Source organism: Capsicum annuum, chromosome 12 (assembly GCF_002878395.1).
Source record: "Capsicum annuum cultivar UCD-10X-F1 chromosome 12, UCD10Xv1.1, whole genome shotgun sequence".
In the NCBI taxonomy this organism is placed as follows: Eukaryota; Viridiplantae; Streptophyta; class Magnoliopsida; order Solanales; family Solanaceae; genus Capsicum; species Capsicum annuum.
Genome location: NC_061122.1, coordinates 228,093,741 through 228,121,130, shown reverse-complemented (window position 1 = coordinate 228,121,130; position 27,390 = coordinate 228,093,741). Strand labels below are relative to the sequence as shown.

The window sequence follows — 27,390 nt, the reverse complement described above, 5'->3', positions numbered from 1 at the left end:
CCTGAAAAACAGATTCAAAAAATAGCAAGTCAGGAACCCGCCTGAAGAATAGGGTGAAGAAATTACAATCAGGAGCCCGCCTGAAGAATTGGGTGATGCAGTAGCAAGTCAAGAGTTCAAAAGAAGTTGCATAGATAGGATTTTTGTAATTTCATTTATGTTTTAACATGTAATTTTCATTTTTGACGTAATAGCAGAGCCGCAGACCGAAACCTCGATGGAACCTCACTTGACTCTCCAACTCGATATAGTCCTTCTACGTCCAATCCTTTAAGATACCTATAACTTGATTCCCTTATAACTTGTGGTAGGTAGGATGTCCTACTGTCAAGACCCGGTTGCTTTTTTTCCTTCTGTAAAATTTTGTCTTGTTGTCTACTTCTTTGTTTGAAAACACTTCATGTTTGCATGACACCTAATTTCGTCCCTCCCCGATATCATTTTTACCCATTTTACGTTATCCTACACCCTCACCCATGTATTTATACCCCTCAAAAATACAAACAACAAAAATATTCAATAAATCCATTCCCTATCCTAACAAACTCATCCACCTCACTACCCTACCCTACCCTACTACCCCACCCTACCTAACTACCCCCTTTACATATTTCTTTTCCACAACGTAAAGGGGTTAGAAAATGGGAGAACCCATCAGAAAAAGGGACAAGGTACAAAAAATCCTCATGGGAAAAGGGCACATACTCCATCACCATATTCACATACATACTCCACACGATAGACTCCCAATTTTGATTCACTAGAGGATGCACCCACAGCTCCATTTCTCCATTTTCTTGTTCCATTGAAGCACATACATATAGTATATACCCACAAAATTCCATTGACGATACACACACCTCATAGATTCATGACACACACAAATACGCATACCACGCTAGTGAAAGGGAGGGATTGAAGGAGGGAACAATCACTGAAATTGGGGGTCGATTTAGAAGGAAAATGGCATGAGAGAGGAGAGAACACATGAGAGAGATTCGAGATTGGCAGACAAAGAGAAATTAGGAAGGAAATAATTGGCGGAGGTTTAATATTCCGGCGAGAAATATGCCAAAATTTGACCAAAATCAGTCGCGGTAGTCCACGAGCCACTCCAAACTTTGCCGAAAAAAGGTAATTTCCCCATCTCTTGAATTTTGAGTGACGGTAGTCATGGATTCTGGTTGAGAACCTCGATTTGGGTTTGGGTTGGTTGTTGTCTTTGATTTGGGTTGGTCAGTTCATGATTGAGGTTTGAATCAGGAGTTTTTGGATCCAGCTTTGTCTTTCGATCACATATTTTGGCACAATAAAGCTCGATTAAGGATCCATTTTTCTTTTTCTCTTCTTGGATCGATAATCCAAAAAATCCTTACTATCCCTCACTGAAAGGACTCTCACAATCAAGCTACATATGCCTCTCATCCATTACACTCACTCACAGAAACTTCACCATTTGCACTCATCAATTATCCATCATCACTCTCATATTCTTGAGAATCCATACACAATCTTCCCTATTTTCATAGACTCCATGGATCAAAAAGGAGAGTGAGAAAGAGAGAAGACAAGAGAGGGATAAGAGGAATAGAGGGAGAGCAATCAAAAAATCAAGAGAGAGAAGTCGGGGACTAGCAATTTCGACAAGTCTTTGCCGGAAAATGCTGTTGTTGCTCTAAATTTGGGCTATTTTCCATCGCTGTTAGATCTCTCTGAGGCTCCAGCAAAATGAACCAGTCATTTTCCACTCTTTTTCGACCGAAATTGATTCATTTGGGTCTGTTTCTGCGAAGTTACACCGAAATAGCATCAAAAATCAGTCGGAAACCCATTCCAGTGAAGTCCATCAAAAGAGAAAACATTCGAGTTGGTGAGTTGGTTTTTGGTTCGATTCGAGTTATTTTCGGTTCGGCTTCATTATTCCAATCGCTCAATTTGGCATATAAAAGCTCATTTAAGGTCCATCTCTCTAATCTTATTCTTATTCTTAGTTAATTCTTTGTTTTGTGTGATTGATTGATATCCTATCGATTTTTCTCTTAGTTTTGAGCGTGATATGAATGATGGATGTTACATTATATTGATTGTGGATGGTTAAAGGTGTTAGTCATGAATTGTGAAAATTTTGTGTTAAAAGGGAATTTGGGGTGGAATTGAGAATTTGATAAAGAAGGTGAATATAGATCGATTTTGGTTTATTGTTGTTTTTATTAATTCGGAATAAATATCAATTTTGTGAACTTGATAGGATCATGTTTTAGGCCGAAAGTTTAGTAGGAAAAGTTTAGGTTTGGGTAAGCAAATCCAGGACTCACGGAATATTGAATGCTTGAAACATATATTGAATGGATTGGTTTGGTTGCTTCTTTGGATAAAGTGTATCATTTGGCCGGAGAATGCCCCAAGGTATTTGTGTTTATTAGCCGGGGAATGCCCTGAAGCATTTTATACCCAAAGGACGTTTGTGATCAAGGCCCGAAGTATCAGTAAAGCATTGGAGAGTAGTTTAGGATTAGTGTAGGTTTACTTTTCAGTACCTTTTTATTTTGGACTGTATAATTGGGCAGGACACTATATTTTGGATTTGTTTTGTTTGTGGTTGATTGTTTAACGTGTTTTTGTGTGGTTTATACATTCGTGATGTCAAATTAGTCGATACGCTCCACCAAGCGACCATGGTTGAACCACGGGATTGAGGGGTGCCTAACACCTTCGCTTCGGTCAACATAATTCCTTAACCAGAATATCTGTTCGTGGATTAGTTTTAGAGTCAAAATCATTTTGGAAAAGGATTTCCAAAGGTGACTTGGCACACCCGATTTATGTCAAGTGGCGACTCTGAATAAAAAATGTAAATAATCCTTTTTTTTAAGCAAATCTTCATTTTGTTACTTAATAATAAAAACTCTTTCAAAACTTTAATCTAATCTTTTTTGGAGTTAGAAAAGGGGTGTGACAATACTTTCCCTCCAAAACCAATTGTCTTTCATTCTAAATTTTGTGAAGGTTGAAAATTTCAGATTTGTGACTAAGTTGTATGGGCCCGAGACAAATTGCATACTGCCACATCACCACTTGCTACTGTTCATGTCAATAATTAAGCTCAAATTTGGATTTTTCTAGTTTCTAATCATTGATTCTTCGTTTCATTAGTTGATCCTAGAACTAATTAACAAACTAATAAACTCCTACTAGATTGTCAATTAGTCATTTGCATCTGTTGTTCGTGTCTATGTTATTTTGTGTTTTTCTTGTTTTTGAATCGTAGAATTTCTTGGTTCAAGTTCGGATATCATTTCCTTGACTCTTAAAACAAAGAATCTATTCCGACCAAGTAGTAGACTCACCCCTCAACTCATCACGAACTACAATCCGACTTGCAACACTTGTGAATCCAAGTGTAATACGATCAAGTGTGTGAGAGTGTGGTGAGGTTGTTTTGAACTAACTTGTGCTTTGCTTTGTAGGCTTGTTCTTTTCTTTTCTTTTTTTTAGGTACAATTACAAGGGAACCCGCGGCTTCAACCTCTAAACCCATGCACAACAATGCCATCAATGTCATTTTGGCCTACCTTGACACTATGTCCAGAGACCTAGCTATGGCAAATGAAAGGTTGGATCGTATGGTAGGTCAAAGGGAGCAAGTGGGATATCCGGACACACGTCAAGAGGAAGTCCATATCTCATATGAGCTATGAGGTAAAAACACTATCCCCTACACTCCTATGAACTTAGTATGTTGTGTTGTGGCTAGTATGAGCCAAGTAGGTGTAGTTGCAACTTTGCCTAGGGTAGAGGTACTCGAGTCGTCCTTTTGTGATACTCTTGGTGATGTTAGGTCGTGGGAGGACCAAACTCTTGTTGTAACTATGCAAGCACTAGTTGATCCTTTATATGACAAAATTAATTCTTCTCACAAGAATAATTTGTGTCCATCTAGTGCTAGCCCTTATAACTCGAGTAAAACTCCATTACCAATTGATGAGAGTATTCACACACTAGTTGACCTTTGTACGAGCCAAGGTGAGGCTATGTTGGTATATGAGTTGCCAACAACTAGTGAGGATATGAATGAAGATCAACTTACTTATGAATGTATTCCACTACTTGAGCATATGTGTGGTGTACTTGAAAAATCTCAAGTTAGTGGTGGTGTTTATAGGGTTGATCTTGATGGTGCACGTGACTCTTTTAACATATTGTATGATAAAAACCTTGCTAGTAGTTTAATTCATAGAGATCATATGTATGGAAATGTTGTAAATGATGGCATATGTCTTTTTGAGGTAGGACTTCTTGGTCGTATCTCTGTATTCTTGAATATTAGTCTTCTCTTAAAGGCAAATGTCATGCGTGATTATGGGAGTGACATTCTAGGAGAAGGAAGGGTTAGCCTCAGCTTAGACCCTTGGCTACTTCTCCCATTTGACCCCAGCACCCTCTTAGAATATGATAATTTCTAAATTTCCCACTTGATACTTGGTCAAGACGACAAGAAATGTTTGATTATGGGTGCTAATAAAGGAAGGCAAGGTTCTTCCTTACCTCTTTTTGCTGATAATGACCTCTTCCTTTATGTCATTTATACTAAGGTTTTCATGTTCAACACAAAGGACCCGTGGGTATACTCCAATTTTATTCCACCTCGACATGGCATGTGATGTGTGTGTTTTGAAAATCCTAACGCTTCATGAGGATATTTTGCTTATTTGCCCTTCTTTGATTTTGCAAGGAGCGGATTAAAGGTCGAATCCTTTTTCAAGAAGGGGAGGATGATACGAGAATGACCACGGAGATGGACATATGTGAGATGTGTTGAACCCAAGACTTGGAGCTTGCAAGTGAAGTACAAAGGAGGGCCTAAATAGTCTCCAAAACAGCCCACAAACTACACTCCAAGGGCACCTAAAGTGAAGCCTTTGACTAAGGGTTTTTTCAGACATTTCACACAATTATTGTAACCTACTATAAATAGAATATGTTAGGTCATTTACTACTTAGACTTTGATGATATTTGTAAGTTGTATAACACTTTAAAAATACTTCTCTCTTGTGAGAAAGGCCCCTATGGCCAAAACTTATAACTAGGGCTTTCACAAGTGTGGATTTCACTTGTGTTGCATTCAAGGCTTGGAAACGTTGGTGTTTAGAGGAGGTAAAGTCCCTCTTGTGCCAACGTAGGAGTTAGGTGTTTTTTGTGTGTAGTGTTAAGGGTCCATGAGTCCACCAAATTCTTGGGTTCTTAAGATTACACCTTCACTTGTCTAACTAACTATCCTCTTTGTTGTTGTTCTAGTCAAAACCGTGTATTATTATTTCCATTGTGTTAATGTTCATTTTGTTCTTCATCTTGTTATCTTGTTAATCTCTTTGTTAGTTTGTGGTGTCTTATTTGGTGTCAAATACACCATTAAATCTTGTATTCTTATTGTTGGTAGTGAATTTGAGAGTAGTCTCCAAAAAGGTCCTCGGGTCCTTAAGATTTGTGGACATTTTTGGAGTATGTTTCATGCTTCCTTAGACATTCTTGTATCACTTGTGAAAATCAAGGTGGGCCTACATTGGTATATGAGTTGCCAACAACTAGTGAGGTTATGGACAATGATCAATCGGGTGTAAATGACCTTGACGTGCTTGATTATTTAGGAAACCCGAATTATAATTGTCTTGTTAAAAATGGTTTTGCTTGTGATCCCTTTGCTTCCCATGATAGTTTATGTCTATGTAGGGACTACTCTATTGAAAGAGAAAGTGTTGCATGCTTAGAAATTCCATCTACTTCTTCTTTATTTGTTTCCTATGTTAAGCCTACTAGTGTTGTTGGACTTGTGAGTACATGCATAAGGAGACCATAGTTGGAGTTGACTCATGTGACAACTTTCTTTATCATCTGTGTGCTCATGATATTTTCCAAAGGGATATAGAGGGTATGCCTAATTTTGAAGACGGTACCTGAGGGGAAAGTGAAAGTGGACGAGGCCTAAGTCCTTGGTTACTCTACCCATTTGATCCTGGTACCATCTTAGGGTGGGAAAGGATTACTCTTGGCCTATTTTCCTTTTGTATTGATGCTTTCCCGAGCCACCTCCTTTGTAACATTTGTACTAATATTTTCATGATTAAAACAAAGGACCCGTGGCTATACTTTAAGTTTGTTCCGACTTGGCATGGCATGTTGATGTGTTATTTTTTTTTGCTAACCCTAACCCCTCAGTCATGAGGATGTGTGCTTGTTTGTCTTCTCTTGATTTTGCAAGGTACGGATTCGAGGTCGAATCCTTTTCGAGAAGGGGAGAATGATACAAGTATGACCACGAGGATGGACGTGTGAAATGTAATGAACCCGAGGCTTGGAGTGTGCAAGAAAAATGCAAAAGAGGTCCTAAAACACACACCAAAACCGAACCTACACTACACATTTTGAGGCTTTTCATTAAAGGGCCTTTTGGTCATTTTGTATTGTAGTTGTAACCTAGTATAAATAGAAAATTGTAGGTCATTTTGTATTATACTTTGATGATATTTTTAAGTTGTATAACACTTTGAAGGACAAGTCCTCTCTTCTCTTTAGGAGGCAACCCGAAATTAGGGTGATACTTGTGTGGAATCACTAGTGTTGCATTCATGGCTTGAGACGTTGGTGTTTAGAGGAGGTAAAGTCCCTCTTGTGTCAATGTAGGAGTTAGGTTAACTGTTGCATGTAGTGTTAAGGGTCCAAGAGTATCACATGTTCTTGGGTTCTTAAGATTATACCAACCAAGGTCTAACTATCTATTCTTTGTTCATTGTAATCTTGTAACCATTTGTGTATCTTGTAATCTTTAATTCGTGAGTTGTTGTCTCTTATTGTTATTTTTATTATCATATTGTTGTCCACCTTATTGTGTTGTTGCGGTTTTGGTGTGGTTATACACGTTATTATCTCATCATTGTGTAGCATTCTTGGTTTTCGACTTGTTTCCAACTTGTCTCGGTTTTGTATTGTGTTTGTAGACTATTTCTGTGGCTGTTTTGGTACAATCCATGTTGATACAAGTAAACACAAATATCCTATGTGGCCAATTCTTGTCCTACATGACGTCCTACATGTATTATGTCACATAGGACGTGTATGTCTGCTTGTTTAACTCTATACAAGTTTAAGTCCCTACTTGTACACACCCAACGTTGGAGGTCATAGATGTGATTTGAGTTTAAGTTAAAGGGCATATTTACGTATTATGCCAATAAGAAAATTCAAGAAGTTGAGTGTCATGTACCAACACATACTTGTCTTGTTGACATAACATCACAAAGCATCAAGGCCACAGACTCTGAACAAGGGGCATTTTCTTCTTGTTTCTTTGCACTAATATTTGTAAGCTCATCCACAAATTCTTGGATATTGATAGCAGAGGAGCTTTGTTTTCCACTGCCGCATCAAATTTTTTCTTCCTATTTCACCATTTTCCCCTGGCACCAACTTTCTCCAAAAATCCATCAGCTAATACAGGCTGAAACATAGAGCCTCCATGCGGTAGCACGAACTCCTCCAAGAAATGGCGCATATGTTGGTGTTTTTCCTGACTTTCTTACCATAATTGGATTTCCCTTTAGATACCATAATTTTGTTCCTATCCCTTTAGGAAAAGAAAACATATTTTCCATATTTGGCTAATTCTTGTTTTTGTAGGAAAAGGTTATAGACTCTATAAATAGAGGCTCCTTTCTTCTAGCCTACTAAAATCCACAATGTAGTCCTAGGGGTTTAAGAGTATTGTTTGAGAATTTGAGAGACACAGTTGCGGTATCACTTGTGTGAACTTTTATTCTAAGTGAATTGTTTGAGGTTGTCTCTCTTGACATTATGTACTCTCTTTTATATGGTGGATTTCTCATCTCCTTTGTGGATGTAGATCGATTGATCGAACCACGTTAAATTATTGTGTCTCTTTTGGTCTATTTCTCGCATGTCTTATTATGTGGTGTCTTCCGAGGTTTGCTTTGCTAGCTTCCTCATGACACCTCATTATTTCGGTCTTAACAATATGCCACTAATTGCAGTGAGCATGTGGTGTACTTTAGTAAAAGGCAAAAGAATAGTTCGCTTTGTGCTCTCTGCGTGGCTGCTTGAGTTTTTTGCTTTACTTGTGCTAGCATTTTATATGTAACAAGAAGATTGTGCTTACCCTTTGTATTTCGATGTAGGAGTCATGACATTTTTCTTCTGCCAAGTCTTGTATTGAACTTAGCATCAAAGTATAGGTCTGCTTCTCCTACTGAAACTCCACAATTCAATTTGAAGTTTACTACCCATTGGCCATGGATATTTTTCCATTTTTTCAGAATAGTATTCCTGAAAACTATTTGGATATTTTGCAATTAACTAGAAGTTGAAATTTAGAATTTTCTATGATTTCAAAAAAGTCCGAAAAGTTGTTTTTCCAATTCACTCGACCAAATAAACTTGCCAGAGCAGATTTGTGTTAACTTTCAAGTGCATAACATTGAAAGAATTAGTGAACAAAATGTTTTGCAGTGGAAGATTTTTGGAACATATAAAATTTTGTTTAAGAATTGGATAGGGGCCACGCTAAAACAAGCCCCCACTGCCAAAAATTGAACGTAGGCTCAACCACTTGGGTTGACCTTAGGCAGGCACCCCTCCAAAGTGCAATTGAAGTCACCAAACTAGGCCATGGGCCTTCTTGATCGCCCATTGACCCCGTCCGGCTAGATTCTACGTTTCCTCGAAGATCATTGTAAGGCATTTAATGCCCTCCGACTCCTGGTTTTATGCTTTGTCAGACGATGAGGGACATCTTATATTTATGCTGTCCTCTTGACGTTTTTTGCTGAAATAATTAATACTCTACTATCTACTTTCCTTTCTGACAGAGTAGCTACTGAATGTATCTTACTTACTTTCTTCCCTTGAATTTAATGTAACAAACCAGATATGTTTCTAGAAGATGGAAAATTGGCAATATCAATGAAACTAGATCGATATTAGTCTTATTTTTATGGTCGTAAGTGTGCCATCTTCCACTTGATTGCATTTTCTTTCATCTCTGCCACCCTTGAAGCATCGCTAAAGGCTTAGTGCAAGCAATTCTCGATGTATTCCCTTGTAGCCACGATGGGGACGCCACTTGAAATTGCCTCCATCAACAATTCCAGTCACAATGCATGAGAAAGGTGACAGAAGGGATGAGACAAGACTTGTTCTTGTGGACACCATTTCACCATTTTCCCCTGGCACCAACTTTCTCCAAAAATCCATCAGTTAACACAAGCTTCCACCGCTACCTTCACGCGGTGGCACTCATGGAAGAGAACCCCTCAAGAAAAGGGCATATGCCACTAATTGCAGTGAGCACATGGTTTTCTTTCATAAAAGGCATAAGAATAGTTTGCTTTGTGCTCTTTGCGTCGCTGCCTGAGTTTTTTGCTACACTTGCTCTAGCATTTTATATGTAACAAGAAGTTTGGCTTCTTTGTATTTCGATGTACACCACATTTTGCTTCTGCCAAGTACTTTTTTAAACTTTGTTACCATCAGACTATAGGTTCTCTTCAACTATCAAAACTCTATATTTCAATTAGAAGTTTACTACCCGTTGGCCATGGATATTTTTCAGCCTTTTCAGAAAATCATTTGTAACACCCCGCATTTTCGAGTTAGAAACTGAATTGTCGTTCCTAGGGGTGTAGACTCTAACCCCATGATTTATATATTATATTCATTATCTTTATCCTAGTGTGTGAAGTGATTATGAGGTGAAAAATGTTCATAGAAATAACTTAGAGCAAAGTTGATCTAAGAGTTTTTGATTCGTCCAAAGTTTGGTATTCAATTTTACTGGGGTCAAGTTTAAACGTGTATAAACTTTTATATATGTGGAATTTTTCAGCTTACAGCCCACCAAATGATAGGTAATTGAGTTAGCTTTCCAACAATACCAATTTTGCCTTAATCTGATATCCGAGTGAAAAGTTATGACTATTTTCGTGAGAAACAGTAAGGTCTGGCGATAGGCTCGTGATGCGAGGTCCACTCCCCCTTTATGCGGATCACGATGCGAGTTCCACTCCCCCTTTATGGGGCTCGTGATGCGAGGTCCATTCCACCTTTCTGGGGGTCGTGCCATGAGGGTTATTTACATGGGAAAAAGAGGCCGAGGGGCAGTTTAGTCCTTTTCCCTCAACCCCAGCCGTCCAAGCACGAATTATAACTCAAAAAGGGGCATCAATTGCCCATCTTCCTCAAAACAACTCATGTAAAAACCCTCCTCTTTCCCCAAGAACAAAATTCAACTCTTCTCCTCCAAGTAATCTAGAATTCAAGCCTTTTGAATTCAAGAGTCTCAAGAAAGTATCAAAATTAGGGTCTCATCCTTCAAGATAAGAAACTTAAGGTACGTGCGTCTGTCCTTATCTCATGGGAACGTGTTTTTATGAATTTAAGAAAGTTGTAAACGTCACTTAAGTATGCACATGATTATAACTGTGGGGTTTTCGTTTTTTTTTTTACAAAGAGCATGCATTGGGATATCATTTTGAGAAAAACCATTGAAGGATCATGAGTTTACTTTTCTTAAAAATCTTGACTTATGAATTCGTGTGTATATGTTTTGAATTTGATGGATGGTTTTGAATATGAATAGTGAATCCTTTAGTTTCATGATGATGTTTATGTACTTGTATGGTATGAATTATGTTAAACCAATGTTGAGGGCTAGTTTATAAACAAATGATGATTTTCTTAAGTTTTATGGTTTTGATAATCAATATGCGTGTGTTGAACGATTGGTATGTGAAAAGTTGTGAAATGGTGGGCTATAAATGACTTGCAAGTTGGGGGTATGACGATACCCCATCGAGATATTTCCCTTGAAAGAAAAAAAAAGAATGTTGTGAGCATGATACATGTATTCTTTTAATGAGTTAAAACTAGACTAATGTGAGTTGGATGGTTACCCAAAGAAAGCACGAGTCAAGAGACTCTATGCTGAAAATCGTGATTTGCCGACATGGGACCTTGGTACCCTGCTATGTGATCTTGTGTACCCTGTATTATGTCGTCCCAATTCGGGACTATGGTTAGGAGCCCTGCTTTTTGATCTTGTGCCCAACCATGACATATTGACTTGATTGGGGATGTTGACACGCTGCTTTGTGATCTTACGTGTCTTCCCTTCACTAGTACTCCAATCTTTGCTGCAAACCAAGATTTGGCAGACTGTGAAAGCATGAACTTGTAGGATGTACCATCTAGCTCAATAGTGTTGAAGTGAATTGAGTTACAAAGGTAAGAAATGTGTTTGAAACTCATCATACTGTGCCCATGTGTTTTCAAATGATTTTGTGATGCCTTTTTTATAAAAGCTCTCACCTATGTTGAATAAAAATGTAATTTTTCATTTTTGGATTGCTCTGCGTACCAGTACATCTGTATTGACCCCTATATTTCAGGATCCGAGGCATAGTCTCGGGGTCCCGCTAAGCAGTAGATTGGGGTGTCCAAGACTTGCAGTTGGTGAGCCTTCTCTATTCCGAAAGTCCTGATTATTAGACTTGGTCATTTCACTTTGTTTTGTGGTCCGACTGGGGGCTTTGTCCTAGTTTTTAGACAGATGTTGATTTTCATATCATTAGAGATTTCGCAGACAAGTGCCTTGTGTTTTGAATGTTATGAACCTAATTTCGTATTATTCAGCTAAATCAAGAGATTGACCATGTTTCCTTCCTATTATATTTTCCGCATTTCTTTATAATATATGCATGGTGTGCATGATTGCCAGATAGGGATGGGCGCCCGGGCCTTTATGGTTCGAGGTGCTCGTCGCGGCCAGGGCCTCGGCTCAGGTCGTGACATTATTGCTGAAGATTATTTGGATATAGAATTGTTACAATTTCTCACGATTCAACTAGAACTTTGAATTTTGAAATTTTCTGGAATTCCACAAACTCCAAAAGGTTTTTTTCATTAATCTTTTTCTCCAACAAACAAATTTTCCAGAGCAGATTTGTCTTAACTCTTAAGTGCATAGAATTGGAAAAATTAGTGAACAAAGTCAATATTAAGTTTAACTATGATGAATTTTGGCTAATTACAGCTGCTCGACAAAATGTCTAGCGAGGAAAATTTTGGGAACATAGAAAATTTTGTTTAAGAATTGAATAGGGGACGAGCTAACACAATTCCTCACTGCCAAAAACTGGGTCGTAGGCTCAACCACTTGGGTTGACCTTAGGTGTGCGCCCCTCCAAAGTGCAATGGAAGTCACCAACCTAGGTCATGGGCTTATTGATTGCCCATTGACCCCATCCGGCTAGGATGTTTCTTCCAAGATCCTTGCAATGCATTTAACATCGTCTGACTCTTTTTCTTTTGTTTTGTGAGCCAATGAGGGGTATCTTATGATTATTCTGTCCTCAACTATTTTTTCTGAAATAATTACTTTCCTTTCTGAAGGAGTAGTAATGCCCATTGCTTTCCTTTCTGCCCCTCTATTTAATTCAACACGCAAGATATGTTTCTAGATGATGTTCCTGGGAAGTTGTCTTGTCAAGTGAATTGTGAAAACAACTTTTTGGAGTTTTTCTCCAAAATTCAACTTGTATTTGAATAGAGAAAAATTGTAACACTTTGACATCCAAATAGTTTTTTTGGAATAATATCCTGAAAACGGAGAAAACTATCGATGGCCAACGGGTAGTAAACTGAGAAACAGACCTATACTTGATGTTAACAAAGTTCAATACAGGACTCATCAGAATAACAATATGGTGATCCCTACATCGAAATACAAAGAGTAAGCCCAAATTAAAACTCTTGTTAGATATAAAATGCTAACATAAGTAAATCAAAAACTCTCAGAGCCACGCAGAGAGCGGAAAGTGAACTATTATTTCGTAACTAGTTTTTCTGTGTTTATGTATTATGACTTTAAACATCACATAACTAGTTTGTACACCTATGGCACTATGCAAGTATATTGACAAAATACCCTAATTAAAACACAGTAAAATTCTAGTTTGAGATTTATCAGTTTAAACTCCAGGAATTGTTTCTGAAATTGGATATGTATGGTTATTAGTTCGGATTTGTTCCAGGAGTTTGAGTTTAATTCTCTTTGATCTTTACCTCAAATGAAAAAACTTCCTACAATTGGATAATTCAGTAATCAAACAATGATAGTGTTTGGTTAATTACATGCACACAAGCTCGTCTACAGAATGGTTGCAGAGAAAAATTTGAGAACATAGAAAAGTTTATTTATGAATTGGATAGTGGCCGCGCTAACACAAGCCCCCACTTCCAAAAAGTAAGACATAGGCTCAACCACTTGAATTGACCTTAGGCGGGTGCCCTCCAAAGTGCAATGGAAGTCATCAACCTAGGCCATGGGCCTACTTGATCGCGCATTGACCCCGTCCTCAGTAGTATGTTTCCTTGAAGATCCTTGTAAAAATGCATTTAATCTTCAACATGCCATGTCATTTTTGTGGCAATAAAGGCTTCTTATAATGGAAATGTAAGAACGTATCATTTCATTTTAAATGGAGTAATAAGGGGAAAAATTCCAAACAAAATGGAATGGAAGAATTACTTCTCATACATGTGTATTAAATCTTGAGCATTCTTTGCGAAATGGAGAAAAGACTTTTGGAGAACGTTAAAAGAACTTAAAAATTAGCAACACAATCAAATTCACCCCCTTCTTTGTGAAAGTGGTTCATAAAGCAATAAAGGAGAGCATAACATATCAACTAAAATTCCACTTGAAACAACATAATCAGAAAAAAGCAATCATATATCACTGTTTAATATAAAACACACGACTAATAGATGAAAAGAAAAATGAGATAAGAGAAAATCAGTTAAGCATCGAATTAAGACGACATAATCATCAGGGAATTGACACACTTAATTGACTGAACGAACAAGTGCCTATACAGCTTTCTAGGTTCTCAGTGATGAATCAATGAGAAATTGGAACTAAGAAAATTCAAGAAGTTGAGTGTCATGTACCAACACAGACATGTCTTGTTGACATAACATCACAAAAGCATGAAGGCCACCACCGATCACCGTGCATTTTCTTTTTGTTTCTTTGCATTGATATTTTTAAGCTATCCACAAATGCTTGGATATTGATAGCAGAGCCACTGACGCCTCAACTTTCTTCTTCCACTTGATTGCATTTCTTTAATCTCCGCTACCCTTGAATCATCGCTAAAGGCTTTGTGCAAACATTTCTCGATCTTTTCCCTTGTAGCCACTATGGGGACGCTACTTGAAATTGCCTCCATCAATAAATTCCAGCCACAATGAGTGAGAAAAAAGGTGGCAGAAGGGTGAGACAAGACTTTTTCTTGTGGGCATCTGTTGTACCCTTGGAGTTTTTATTAGAGTTGCTACCCGAATTTTGTTGGTCCAGCCTTGAAAGTTTCGCGGTATGGACCTTTATGTTTTTAGGACTAGAACCTATTTGTCCGCAAGTACTATATAAGTGTGATTTAGTGGGTTATTTGCATCATTCAGAAAATTCAGCCTTCTCCACATTGTACTCTCTCTCCATTATAGTGAAACCTCCTTTTCCTTTGCCTGTGGTTTTCCCCGCAAAGGTTTTCCACGTAAATCCATGTGTTGTTTTTGATTTCTTTTACTTTTCATTTGCTTATTCTGTCCGAATCCTAACAAACTAGTATCAGGTTCGATTGTTTTCTCGAGATGGCAACCATGAAGTATGATATTCCGTTGTTGGATTGCAACATCAGATTTTTGTTATGGCAAGTTAAGATATGGGTTGTGCTTGCACAGATGGATTTGGACGATGATTTATTATGTTTTGAGAAGATGCCCTCATCATGGACAGCCAAGAACAAACGACGTAAGGATCAAAAGGATCTATCTCAGATCCACCTTCATTTGTCCAATCAAATTCTACAGGATGTTTTGAAGGAGACTACAGCTGTTGTGTTGTGGTTGAAACTGGAATCGTTGTTTATGATGAAGATCCTAACAAGTAAGTTGCATCTCAAGCAACGACTTTATTCCCATCGCATGTCTGAGGGTGGATCACCTATCTGTATTTAAGGAAATCATCTCTGATTTAGAGACTCTAGAGGTTAAGTATGATGAGAAAGATCTAGGGTTGATTTTGTTGTATTTGTTGCCTGTATCATACCCAAACTTTAGAGATACGATTTATATAGTCATGATACCCTGACGATTGATGAAGTCTATGATGTGTTGTTCTCTAAGGAGAAGATAAAGCATCTTGTGAATGGGTCAGAGACTCAAAGAGATGGTCTCATTGTTTGAGGAGAAAGGACTCGTGAGAGGAATTCTGGGGGTGATGGCAGGAATAGGTCAAAATCCAGAAACAGAAACAAAACCTGTAATTATTGCAAGAAGAAGGGTCATATCAAATTCGAGTGTTGGAAGTTACAGAATAGAGAGAAAAGAGAAGCTCCAAAACCAAGAGAAATCAACCAGAAAAGTCCGGTGAATCCAGTTTTGTGGAAGATGGCGGTAGTGATGGATAACCCTTGGTAGTTTCTGATGGTAACTCCAAATCCTGTGAGGAATGGATTCTTGATTCAGCTTGCACATTTCATATGTGTCGCAATCGGGATTGGTTTACAATATATGAAACAGTCTCTATAGGTGTTGTGTTAATGGAAAATAACATTCCTTGTAAGATAGATGGTATTGGAATAATCAGGATCAAGATATTTGATGGAGTTGTAAGGAACTTGGTGATATACGGTATGTCCCAGACCTGAAGAGAAATCTTATTTCCTTGAATACCTTTGATTTAAATGGTTATAGGTACACTAATGAAGGTGGAGCTCTAAAGGTTTCTAAAGGTGCTCTTGTTGTAATGAAGGGATAAAGAAAGTTTGCAAATTTGTATGTCATACAAGGCTCTACTATCATGGGTGATGTAGCAGTTTCTACCTCGTGTCTATCAGAAAATGATGTTGCTAAATTTTGGCATATGCACCTGGGGCATATGAGTGAAAATGGGATGGCTGAACTAAGCAGGAAAGGGCTTCTTGATGGGCAAAGTATTACCAAATTGGAGTTCTGTGAGCACTGCATTTTTGGGAAGCAGAAGAGAGTCCTATTCATTAAAGGCATCCACTCAAGTAAGGGCACACTTGATTACATTCATTTTGATCTTTGGGGTCCTTCTAGAGGAGTTGCAAATTTCTTGTTGACTATTATTGATGACTATTCCGGAAAATTTTGGGTGTTCTTCCTGAAGCAAAAGAATGATGTGTTGCCTACTTTCAAGGAGTGAAAGATTATTATTGAAAAGCAAACAGGGAAGTAGGTAAAATGCCTTTGGACTGATGATGGTCTAGAGTTCTATTCTAATGAATTTAATGCTCTATGCAAGTCAGAAGGAACTATGAGGCCCTTGACAGTTCGTCATACTCCACAGTAGAATGGTGTGGCTGAACGAATGAATAGGACTATAATGGAGAAGGTGCGTTGTACGCTCTCTAATGTTGGTTTACCCAAGTCTTTTTGGGTTGAAGCTATTCCACAACTTGTCTTCTTATTAACCGCTCTACCTCAGTTGCGATTGATAAAAAGACTCCACAAGAGGTATGGTCTGGTACTCCTGCTAGTTATTCTGATTTGAGGATATTTGAATGTCCTGCGTATGCTTATGTTGATAATGGAAAGTTGGAACCTAGATCTGTCAAGTGCTTATTTATGGGTTATAAGCCTGGTGTTAAAGTTTATAAGCTTTGGTGTCCAGAAAGCAGAAAGGTTATAATTAGCAGGGATGTTGTGTTTAATGAAACTATCATACTTTGGGCTCCTTTCGAATCTAGTGCTTCACCCCCAGATGAGCTTAGTGACATGAATCAGTGTCACACCCCTTTTTTGCAACCAAAAAGATTGGATTTTAAGATTCAAAAGGGTTTTATTTATTAAAGTGACAAATGATGAAAGTTCATTTTGAAAAATGATTATTTACATTTTTTATTTAGAGTCTCCACTTGGCATAATCTGGTGTGCCAAGTCACCATCGGAAAATCCTTTTCAACACCATTTGACTCTTTATGACTGGTCTGCGAACAGAGATTCTGGCTAAGGAATTCTGTTGACCAAGGGGAAGGTGTTAGGCACCCCTCAGTCCCGTGGTTTGACCACAGTCACTTGGCGGAGAGTATCAGCTAATTTTAACACTACAAATGTATAATCCACATAAAACACACAAAACAATCAATCAAATCAACAAAAAAAAACAAATCCAAAATCAAAATCTCCAGTCCGATTATTACAAACCAAAATAGGAAAACCCAAAAATAAAAATCCTATTCTAGACTAGTCCTAGGCTAAACTCCGTTTCTTTACCCGACGCCTTGGGCCTTGACCATGAACCATCTTCGAGTACAACTTTATCGGGGCATTACCCGAATAAAACAATACAGATACTTCGGGGCATTCCCCTTCCAAATGAGTACAATTGTGTTGAATACGATAAAACAAAACCATCTCAATACACATCTCAAACATTCGATCAATCCACAATCTCTAGATTTTCCTACCCGACCTACGGCTTGCCTATTCCTTCTCAAACTACAACATGGCACTATCGGTTTCAACCACATTCATGCTTATTCTGAATTAAACCAAATTACAATAAACCAAAATTGATCTATATTCACCCATTTTGTCAATTTGTTAATTTCACCCCATCTAGCTTTATTTTTATCAATCACACCATCAACAATACTCAAATTCGCATGCCGAAATCACATTGTTAAGAACATGATCACAACATCAACAAAATCCAACAATCATAATCACCAATGATTCACGTAATCAAATCAAGTTCATAATCACATAAGAATTAAAAGGAAGAGAAGAAAGAATTGGACCTCAATGCCACTTTCAAATATTATTCAATTAAACGAGATGAAATCCACATCGGAACCTCAAACCGAACCTCAACACAAAGTCCAAATCATATCTCAACCACGAATATCAAAATTAGATTCCCGAATCTCACCCCGCACTCTATTTTCATCAACCTAAAACAAAAATCTAGAAACAACGAGAGACCCGTACCGATTCGTGCACCCCATTACTGCTCCATTGGGGTTTGCTTAGATTGGAGAATATTTGTTATTGTGGTGTCACCGGCGATCCAGATAACTCAGGTAACAGCAATATTCAATGAATGGGATCGAACTCCGGCGGCTCTCAGGAGAAACTCGCCGGAGCTGTAACCCTACCCCTTTTTTTCGATTCTCACTCCCTCCTTCTCTCGATTTATGTCTCTCTTAATCTCCCTTTATTCTATGTGTGTATGTGTGCGTGCCATTTTTTGTATGCTGTCCAAAAAAAATCACGTTATTTTATCCTAAGAGAAAACGGCATCCTTTTTTTCTCAAAATGATAATGATCCAAAAAAAATCCCTCCTTGTTGTTGTCCTTATTTCTATTTATATACAGTGAGGTTTTTATTTGCGTATGACAAAATGACAACAAAAATGGTAGGATCCAAGTAAGGTGTGCATCTGGAAATTTCTTGGAATATTCACTATGTGAATACTTATCCGTTTGATTTTGGGAAAAAAAAGGGGAGGGGGTCACATGGGAGGTGGGGTAGTAGGGTGTTAGGTGGTTTTCTTATTGGAGAGGGTTGTTAATTGGTTATTAAAGAAGATAAAATTTGTTAAGGGTTGTTGGATTTGTTATTTTGTCATTTTGTGGAGGGATAATTACACGGGGAAGGGCACGTGGTAAGATGAAGGTAAACGAACAGATAAGTTGCGTCTTCGGGAGGGAAAAAATTAGTTGTCTACATCATGCCCCCTTTGAATGTAAACACTAAGTGTTTTCATATAAAGAAGTAGACAACAAGATCAAATTTTGACCCGACCGTTATTCAAGATGAGAAACAGAAATAAGAAAGACCACCGAGTCCTGACTCGGGACATCCTACCCACCCAAGTTATGGAGGAGTCAAGTGACGGGTAATTCAAAGGATTGGCAGGAGATGGACTATACCGAGTTAGAGAGTCGAGTGAGGTCCCATCAAGGTTTCGGTCCGCGGCTCTGTCATTACATCAAAATGAAAACTACAAGTTAAAACATAAATGAAATTACAAAATCCTATCTATACAGCTTTTGTTGGACTCCTGAATTAAGTTTCATCACCCTATTCTTCAGGCGGGCTCCTGACTTGCAATTTTATCACTTGTTGCTTGGTTTTCAATTGCTTCACTTTGTTGCTTAACTTTTCATTTATTCGCCCTGTGCTTTGGGCGGGCTCCTGACTTACCATTTCATCACCCTGTTCTACAGGCAGGCTCCTATCTTGCAATTTTATCACCTTGTTGTTTGGCTTTCAATTGTTTTACCTCATTGCTTAACTTTCAATTTCTTTACCCTATTCTTCAGGCGGGCTCCTGACTTGCTATTTTTCAATCTTTTAACTTTCAACTTTTCACCTTGTTTCTTGACTTTTAACTTCTTCACTTTGTTGCTTGACTTTTCATTTCTTCACCTTGTTCTCCAGGAAGGCTCCTGAAATCACATCAAAACTAAAAAGAAAATTATCCCAAACAAAGATTATTATAAAGAGGTTTCATTTGTTAGAAAAGTGAAGTTCCAAACACAAGAATTAAATTTTGCCCAATTTATCATCAAAGGACTTTTGTGAAAGTCACATCATTATAGGAATCAAAGGGAATGACTCGACTAAAAGGTACATCTAATAGGAATCAAAGGGAATGACTCGACTAAAAGGTACATCTTATAGGAATCATAGGGAATGACTTGACTAAAAGGTACGTCTTCTAGGGGTCAAGTGGAATGACTCGACTAAAAGGTACGTCTTATAGGAATCCAAGGGATATGACTCTACTAAAAGGTATGCCTTATAGGAATCAAAGGAAATGACTTGACTAAAAGGTACGTCTTATAGGAATCAAAGGAGATGACTCAACTAAAAGGTACGTCTTCTAGGGGTCAAGGGGAATGACTCGACTAAAAGGTACGTCTTCTAGGGGTCAAGTGGAATGACTCGACTAAAAGTTACGTCTTATAGGAATCCAAGGGATATGACTCGACTAAAAGGTATACCTTATAGGAATCAAAGGAAATGACTCAACTAAAAGGTACACCTTATAGGAATCAAAGGGAGATGACTCGACTAAAAGGTACGTCCTCTAGGGGTCAAAGGGAATGGCTCGACTAAAAGGTACGCCTTATAGGAATCAAGGGAGATGACTCGACTAAAAGGTACGTCTTATAGGAATCAATGGTAATGACTCGACTAAAAGGTACGTCTTCTAGGGGACAAGGGGAATGACTCGACTAAAAGGTACGTCTTATAGGAATCAAAGGGAGATGACTCAACTAAAAGGTACGTCTTCTAGGTGTCAAGGGGAATGACTCGACTAAAAGGTACATCTTATAGGAATCAAAGGGGATGACTCAACTAAAAGGTACGTCTTATAGGAATCAAAGAAAATAGGAATCAAAGGGGATGACTCGACTAAAAGGTACGTCTTATAGGAATCAAGGGGAATGACTCGAATAAAAGGTACGTCTTCTAGGGGTCAAGGGGAATGAATCAACTAAAAGGTACGTCTTATAGGAATCAAAGGGGATGACTCGACTAAAAGGTACGTCTTCTAGGAGTGAAGGTTCAATTTAAGAAGTTTATCACCTAGCAAATGAAAACTGAAATCCCTGGACAAGAAAGTGTGTCTTCGAGGGATATAGGATGATGAAATTTTACCATGATTTTATTATCAAACCTGTGTAGCAATATTTCTTTCTGCATTTGTAAAAGTGAGGCATTGCAACCCTTGATGTTTATGCTCTGAATCCCCTGCTTTGAAGGTAATATATCTCCTGTTTCATCAAAGAAAACTTGTGAGTTTAAAACATGGTGGCTGGTTTGTGGCTTTAGCTTTCACGGCGATCGCTCTTGCCCTCGTCACATTTAACCTTGCTTCCAACCATTAGCTTATATCATTGACTTGCTGAGTCATTGACCCGAGCTTAGATTATTAAGAGTGACTAAAACAAAGACAGTATCTCTGCTTTGCCATGCTTCTCAGATAGACCCTTTGAACCTTGGTATTCCCATGAGTTCCCTGACTTCTCTGTTGACAAAACTTTCTGCATGCCCTTTTTTGGATCACAATCATGTATCTTTCATGTGCTAGCTTTTGTCTTGCTTTGTGCAATCAAAGAAGCTGTTAGCCAATTTTGAAATCTTTTCTCACTTATTTTGACACGGACTTAACTCAAAGACAAGAAACAAAAAAAAGAATAAAAATTTTTGTTTGGATAAATAAATCAAGAAAGATAAAATAAAAATAAAGAGAAGAAAGGAAAGACAATGAATGTGCCCTTTTGAAACAAAGAAACAAAAAATTCAACTGAAAATAACAGTCAACACTAATGATTATGCCATGCATTTTGGATTAAGCAGCTTGATCTTTTCATCCAAATTTTCTACCCATTGTTGTTGAGTTAATGGCCTTGAAACTGAGTTGTTTCCTTAGGTCAACTGTATTTAAGATCCATTCAGCTAGTGGCACCTTGAAGGGTTTTCGCCAACAAGCTTCTCTCATTTTTTTTCCTCAGCTCACCATTGCCTTATGGTGTTTGTAAGGGTTTTCCACTAATGAGAATCTCTTATCTTCATTTCCCTTAACTCACTGTCATTTTACGGTGCTCGTGAGGGTTTTCACTAATAAGACTCTCTCATTTTTATTTCTCTCTTGATTTCTTATGCTGAGGAAGACAAGTAGTTACCAAATGCATCATCATATCCCTTACATGCTTAGCCTTAACATCCTCAAAGATTGATCTGAAGATCTTTCTTTGGTTGTAACTTGTCTTTTGGACAAGGTTAGAAAAAAAGGATGACATGAGTCCCAAACGACACTTGTAGTGTGGGACTTACAACTTTTGGAATCGACTCAAATAATAAGGATTACCTCATGCCCTAATTTCTTTTGACTGGGAAATTCTAAATTGTTATTTGGTTGGACCAAGCCCTAAGTAGGGCAGCCTACGTATCTTACCCTCGAGAGAGGAGAATCAGGTCATGTGTAGTTCTGATAGCTTATTCTTTTTTTGCTTGATTCTGACTTGTTCTTCTTCTTCTTTTTTTGTACTCTTTTTTCTTTGTGATTTTTCTGACTCCAATTTCTTGACACTCTTTTCTTCCTTCGTGGATACATTTTTCTCTCTTTCCTTTTTTTTTAAAAACTTTCTGACTCTATTCTCTTACTCGATTCTTTTCTTTTGAGCTTTGTTGGCTTTATCTTGATTCCAAAAGAGGGGTATGAAAGAAAATAACACTAAGGCTCAAATGGGGTAACAAAGGATGACACAATGTTTGGATAGCAGAATAAAATGCCTTCATCATATCAATCCTTAAAAATACCAGTACATAGCATACAATGTGAAAGTGCACTAGCAACATCACTTATGACATGTTTTACAACACTAACTTGCCCCGAGCATGTGTGTCACCTCTTTTTCTATACTTTTCAAACATACAACTCCACCCCTCACTTTGAATGACTCATGCTTTCGTGGAGTTGATTTTCTTTCTTCTCCTCTTGATAGGATCACGCAGACACTGCTTGACCTAATTGAGACATGTCTTTCAATTGATGACCAAGTTATTCTTGTGATTCTCAAAATAAATGGCCTTAATTTTCAAATAAGGATGAACTTGTCACCAAATGTCTCAGCACTCTACTATTTTCTTAGACGCTCTCTTTTTCTAGCTTTAACCCCCTGATTTAATGCTCATGCTTAAACTGGATTTTAAGATCTGGCTGAAAATTTCCCTAGCACGTCATATCATTAGAGTCAACAAAAAATGTACTATGTAAAGAAAACAAACAAACAACACATATTTAAAACATAAAGGAAAATAGGATACTTCATTTAGTTGAAACAAAAGATAGAAGGGTTTGAACATAAATGTCAAAAGGACAAAACAAGATAGATCCCGAACTACAACCCTGAAATAATTTGGATAACAGACAATAAAACAAAACAAACTACCAGACCTCTCCCTACTAAGGAGAAGGGTGACTTCTCAAATGCTCAGCCTGACATCTTAGCCACTGGTTTACATATCAGCATGACTAGAGTTTCTCTCACTGTCAATGTTCTGCACCATAATTGATCCATCTTGAATCATCTTTTCAATATCTCTTTTCAAATCTCGACAATCTTTAATACTATGACCCTGAGCATCAGAATGATACTCACATCGTACATTAGGATCAAAATTTCTGGAATGTCGATTAAGAGTGCACCCAAGGAGAGGAGTGATCATGCCCCATTGTACCAATCTCTAAAATAAACTGGCATACGACTCTCCAATTAGTGTGAAGCTATCTCTTGACTTTTGCCTTATTTCATCGTTTGGCTTGGATCAAAAATCAGGCTTAGAAGGGTTTTGGTATGTTTGTGGAGTTAGAGGACGACTTTGATGAGTTAGTGTATTCCACTGTAGGTAACATGGGAGATGAACATATGGTTGTGTGTTATAAACTAGATACGGGGGTAGAGGAGCAGAGCATAATGAATTTTGGGAGTGATTATGTGGAGCTTGGGCATGAACTTAGGTTGGAGCCTGAGAGCGATGACGACGGGGTCTTCTTGACCTATCCTGCTGTCCAACTACAGTAGCAGATGCATCTTCCTCATTCTTTTTCTCCCCAACACTTCCTGAACTCTTTTGAATTGCTTGAGTAGTCGCTTTCAATGTTGCAAAACTCACAATGCAACCTGTCTTAATTCCCTCTTCTATTATCTCCCCCATTTTAAGAACTTCAATGAACGGCTTGCCTAATGCAAGTAACAAGTGTTGATAATATGTTTCATCCTGTGCTTGAATAAATACCTCCACTATCTTACTTTCATTCATTGGCGGTTTCACCCTAGCAGCTTGTTCACGCCATCTGATCGCATACTCCCTGAAACTCTCAGTATTCTTCTTTTTTCTACAAGTTAGGGATTTTTTGTCAGGGATCAACTCCACATTGTATTGAAATTGTTGCACAAGTTCATTAGCTAGGTCATCCCGACTAATCCACTTGTCAATGTCTTGGTTAACAAACCATTCCAAAGGTAGGCCTGAAAGACTCTCCCCGAAATAAGCTATGAGTAGTTCTTCCTTCCCTCCAACGCCTCTTAATTGGTTAAATAGCTCCTCAAATGTGCCACTAGATCCCCATGTCCATCAAATTTCTCTAACTTGACCCCTAGAAACATGCATAAGTCCTTATATGAGACACTTTTGTAATCCCCAAGTCCTTGCAAATTCTTCATAGCCAGTTCCAAACTTCTCAATTTTCTAGTCATTTCCTCTTGTTCTTCTGTCATAAAAGGCTTCTCAGTGTTAGGAGGAAATTTAGGTGGGTGAGTGTCACCGTAAAGACCAGTTAACTTGAATGTAGGTTCAGAAGTGCAACGCTGAACACCAGTAATATTCAATGCAGGCTCTCTGTAGAGTAGTGAGGCACAACTTGTGGAGGAACATCAAAAGTATGAGCTTCAGGTGGAGGTGGTGCCACAAAAGCATGAACAGTAGGTGGAGCCGAGTATATGGTAGTCTTGGATTGTGGAGTGAGGAAATGAACATCAGAAATGGTTGGCTATTGTTGCCCTGGAGTCGATCCTGATGCATGTTGTGGCATATCAATAAAAATAGAAAATTGTGTATGTGACACAGGAGGCAAGCTAGAAAGATATTCCAGATTATCAGTGAGAACTGGAGGAGGCGGCCACCTATTATCCCAAGCTCGATGCATTTCTATCATTTGCTGCCTTAATTTTTTGAATCTCTTCATTAGCTCCTAAATTCTCATTTCCCAAACTCCCTTTCTGATTAGTGACAATAAACTCGGTATCCTTGTTGGCCATAACCTTCTCTGTGACTTGGTGCAATATGGAGGACCAACCAAAATGCCACAAACCAACCACCTCAAACTAACTGAACAAGAGATAGCAAATGTGTTAGAGTTCAACACTTTCTCAAAATCTTTTTTTCCCTTTTGAAAAGGTCACCAAACCCAAGAAGGGTGCCTACGTATCTCACCCCCGAGAGAGGATAATCAGGTGTGCGTAGTTCGTGAAGTCTTGCCAAAATGGACAATTAAACTCTTTTTTCTTTATTTTTCTTTTTCTTGAAAATTTAAAAAAGAAAAGAATATAACAAATTGTCAAAAAAATTGACTAAAAACTTTTGAATTTTTCATCTTAACATCCCTATACAAAATGACATCTATGATCACCAAAGAAATTTTTTTTGAATTTTTGATTTTCAATTTCATACAGAAATGAAACTTGAACCTATTAAAGAATTATTTTTTTTTGTAGTTTTCTTTTAAAAATATATATGAAACTCCTACTCTAAATAAAGAGTGAAGAATATCTTTTTGGATTTTTCAAATAAGATATATCAAAAATGAAACCTACAACTATTAAGGAAAACTTTTTGTAGTTTTCTTTTCGAGGCATATGTGAAACACCTACTCTAAATAAAGAGTAAAGAAAATCTTTTTGGATTTTTCAAATAAGATCAACCAAAAATGAAACCTACAACTATTAAGGAAAATCTTTTTGTAGTTTTCTTTTCGAGGCATATGTGAAACACCTATTCTAAACAAAGAGTATAGAAAATCTTTTTGGATTTTTCAAATAAGATCCCCGAACCAACAATAGGTTGCCTACGTATCTCACTCCTGAAAGAGGAGAATCAGGAGTGCGTAATTCGTCCAGATTGGACAATTGAGGATTAAATAATGAACTGAACCCTGACTTAAGAGAAACGACCAAAGACAGACGATGAACAATGTAAATAAAATCTTTTCGAGTTTTCAGTTAGACCATTCACATAAGACTGATACTAACAACTATGAAAGAAAAATCTTTTTGGCATTTTCATTTTTATGAAATGGACACAACTACTACCATTTTTGAAACTTCTAAAGAAAATCTTTTTTTTTTGGAATTTCTGAATTATGAATGCATGCTAAAGGAGATAAAGGGAAAATCTTTTTGAAATTTTGTCTTTTTGAAAAAATGAGTGAGAAAGGTAAAAAATCTTTTTGAATTTTTGAATTGTGAAAAACTAAACCCATAAAGAATACTAAAATCTACGAAACCCTTTTTGACTCATTTCTTCTTTTTCTTTTTTTCTTTTTTTTCAAACACACCTTACTTCTAACACATGCTTTTCCCAAATCAGTCCGTCAAATGACCACATCACCCTCAAATATGCAACATTTAGCATGTAGGAATGCTTTAGAGGTGAGTCTCCTACAAAGGACCAAGTGGGACCCGCTAGGTCTCAATATGATGCACATAAGTATGACCTAAAGGCTGACCTACGCCGGGATTTACTAACAAGGTTGTTCGGAGGAGTGTATGGTCGATAGTGGCTGTGACAACTTTCCACCCAGTCCATACATCCAATGGCTCCCCTTCCTAAAATAAAGGTGACTCAACTAGAGTTCGTGTACATGACGTGCACTCCGAGACTTGTTGCAGAAAGAATTGACTCGGATTATGAAAATAAAGCCAGATATAAAGCGGTAACACATAAGGAAAAACAGTAAACACGTAGCACGTAGGCACACAACAATGATAAAATAAACACAAACAATAACACGAATAATGTTTATACACCTATAATGTCAAACTAAGCCGATACAACTCCAAAAATAAGCTCAAATTCTGAAAAATCCCTAGCAAAGTCGCCAGAGCTGTCACACCCCTTTTTTACAACCAAAAAGATTGGATTTTAAGATTCGAAAGGGTTTTATTGATTAAAGTGACAAATGATGAAAGTTCATTTCGAAAAATGATTATTTACATTTTTTTTCAGAGTCGCCACTTGGCATAATCTGTTGTGCCAAGTCACCATCGGAAAATCCTTTTCAATACCATTTGACTCTTTATGACTGGTCTGTGAAAAGAGATTCCGGCTAAGGAATTCTGTTGACCGAGGGGAAGGTGTTAGGCACCCCTCGTTCCCGTGGTTTGACCACGGTCACTTGGCGGAGAGTATCAGCTAATTTTAACACTACAAATGTATAAGCCACATAAAACACACAAAACAATCAGTAAAATCAACAAAAAACAAAACAAATCCAAAATCAAAATGTCCAATCCGATTATTACAAACCAAAATAGGAAAACGTAAAAATAAAAATCCTATTCTAAACTAGTCCTAGGATAAACTCCATTGCTTTACCCGACGCCTCGGGCCTTGACCGTGCACCATCTTCGAGTACAACTTTCTCGGGGAATTCCCCGAATAAAATAATACAGATACTTCGCGGCATCCCCCGGCCAAATGAGTACAATTGAGTCGA

General features: G+C 37.8%; 4 non-coding genes and 1 pseudogene across 4 annotated transcripts; all 5 read right to left on the bottom strand.

Annotated features, from left to right (window-relative positions):
• Positions 1-7,997: 7,997 nt before the first annotated feature.
• On the bottom strand, positions 7,998-8,107 carry LOC124889814 (annotated as a pseudogene).
• Positions 8,108-8,560: 453 nt separating this feature from the next.
• LOC124889979 lies at positions 8,561-8,720 on the bottom strand. Its single transcript, XR_007048890.1, has one exon. It is a non-coding gene; the product is annotated as a U1 spliceosomal RNA (small nuclear RNA).
• Positions 8,721-9,299: 579 nt separating this feature from the next.
• LOC124889815 lies at positions 9,300-9,416 on the bottom strand. Its single transcript, XR_007048735.1, has one exon. It is a non-coding gene; the product is annotated as a U5 spliceosomal RNA (small nuclear RNA).
• Positions 9,417-12,162: 2,746 nt separating this feature from the next.
• LOC124889984 lies at positions 12,163-12,321 on the bottom strand. The gene has a single exon (XR_007048895.1). It is a non-coding gene; the product is annotated as a U1 spliceosomal RNA (small nuclear RNA).
• Positions 12,322-13,272: 951 nt separating this feature from the next.
• On the bottom strand, positions 13,273-13,432 carry LOC124889980. Its single transcript, XR_007048891.1, has one exon. It is a non-coding gene; the product is annotated as a U1 spliceosomal RNA (small nuclear RNA).
• Positions 13,433-27,390: the final 13,958 nt, after the last annotated feature.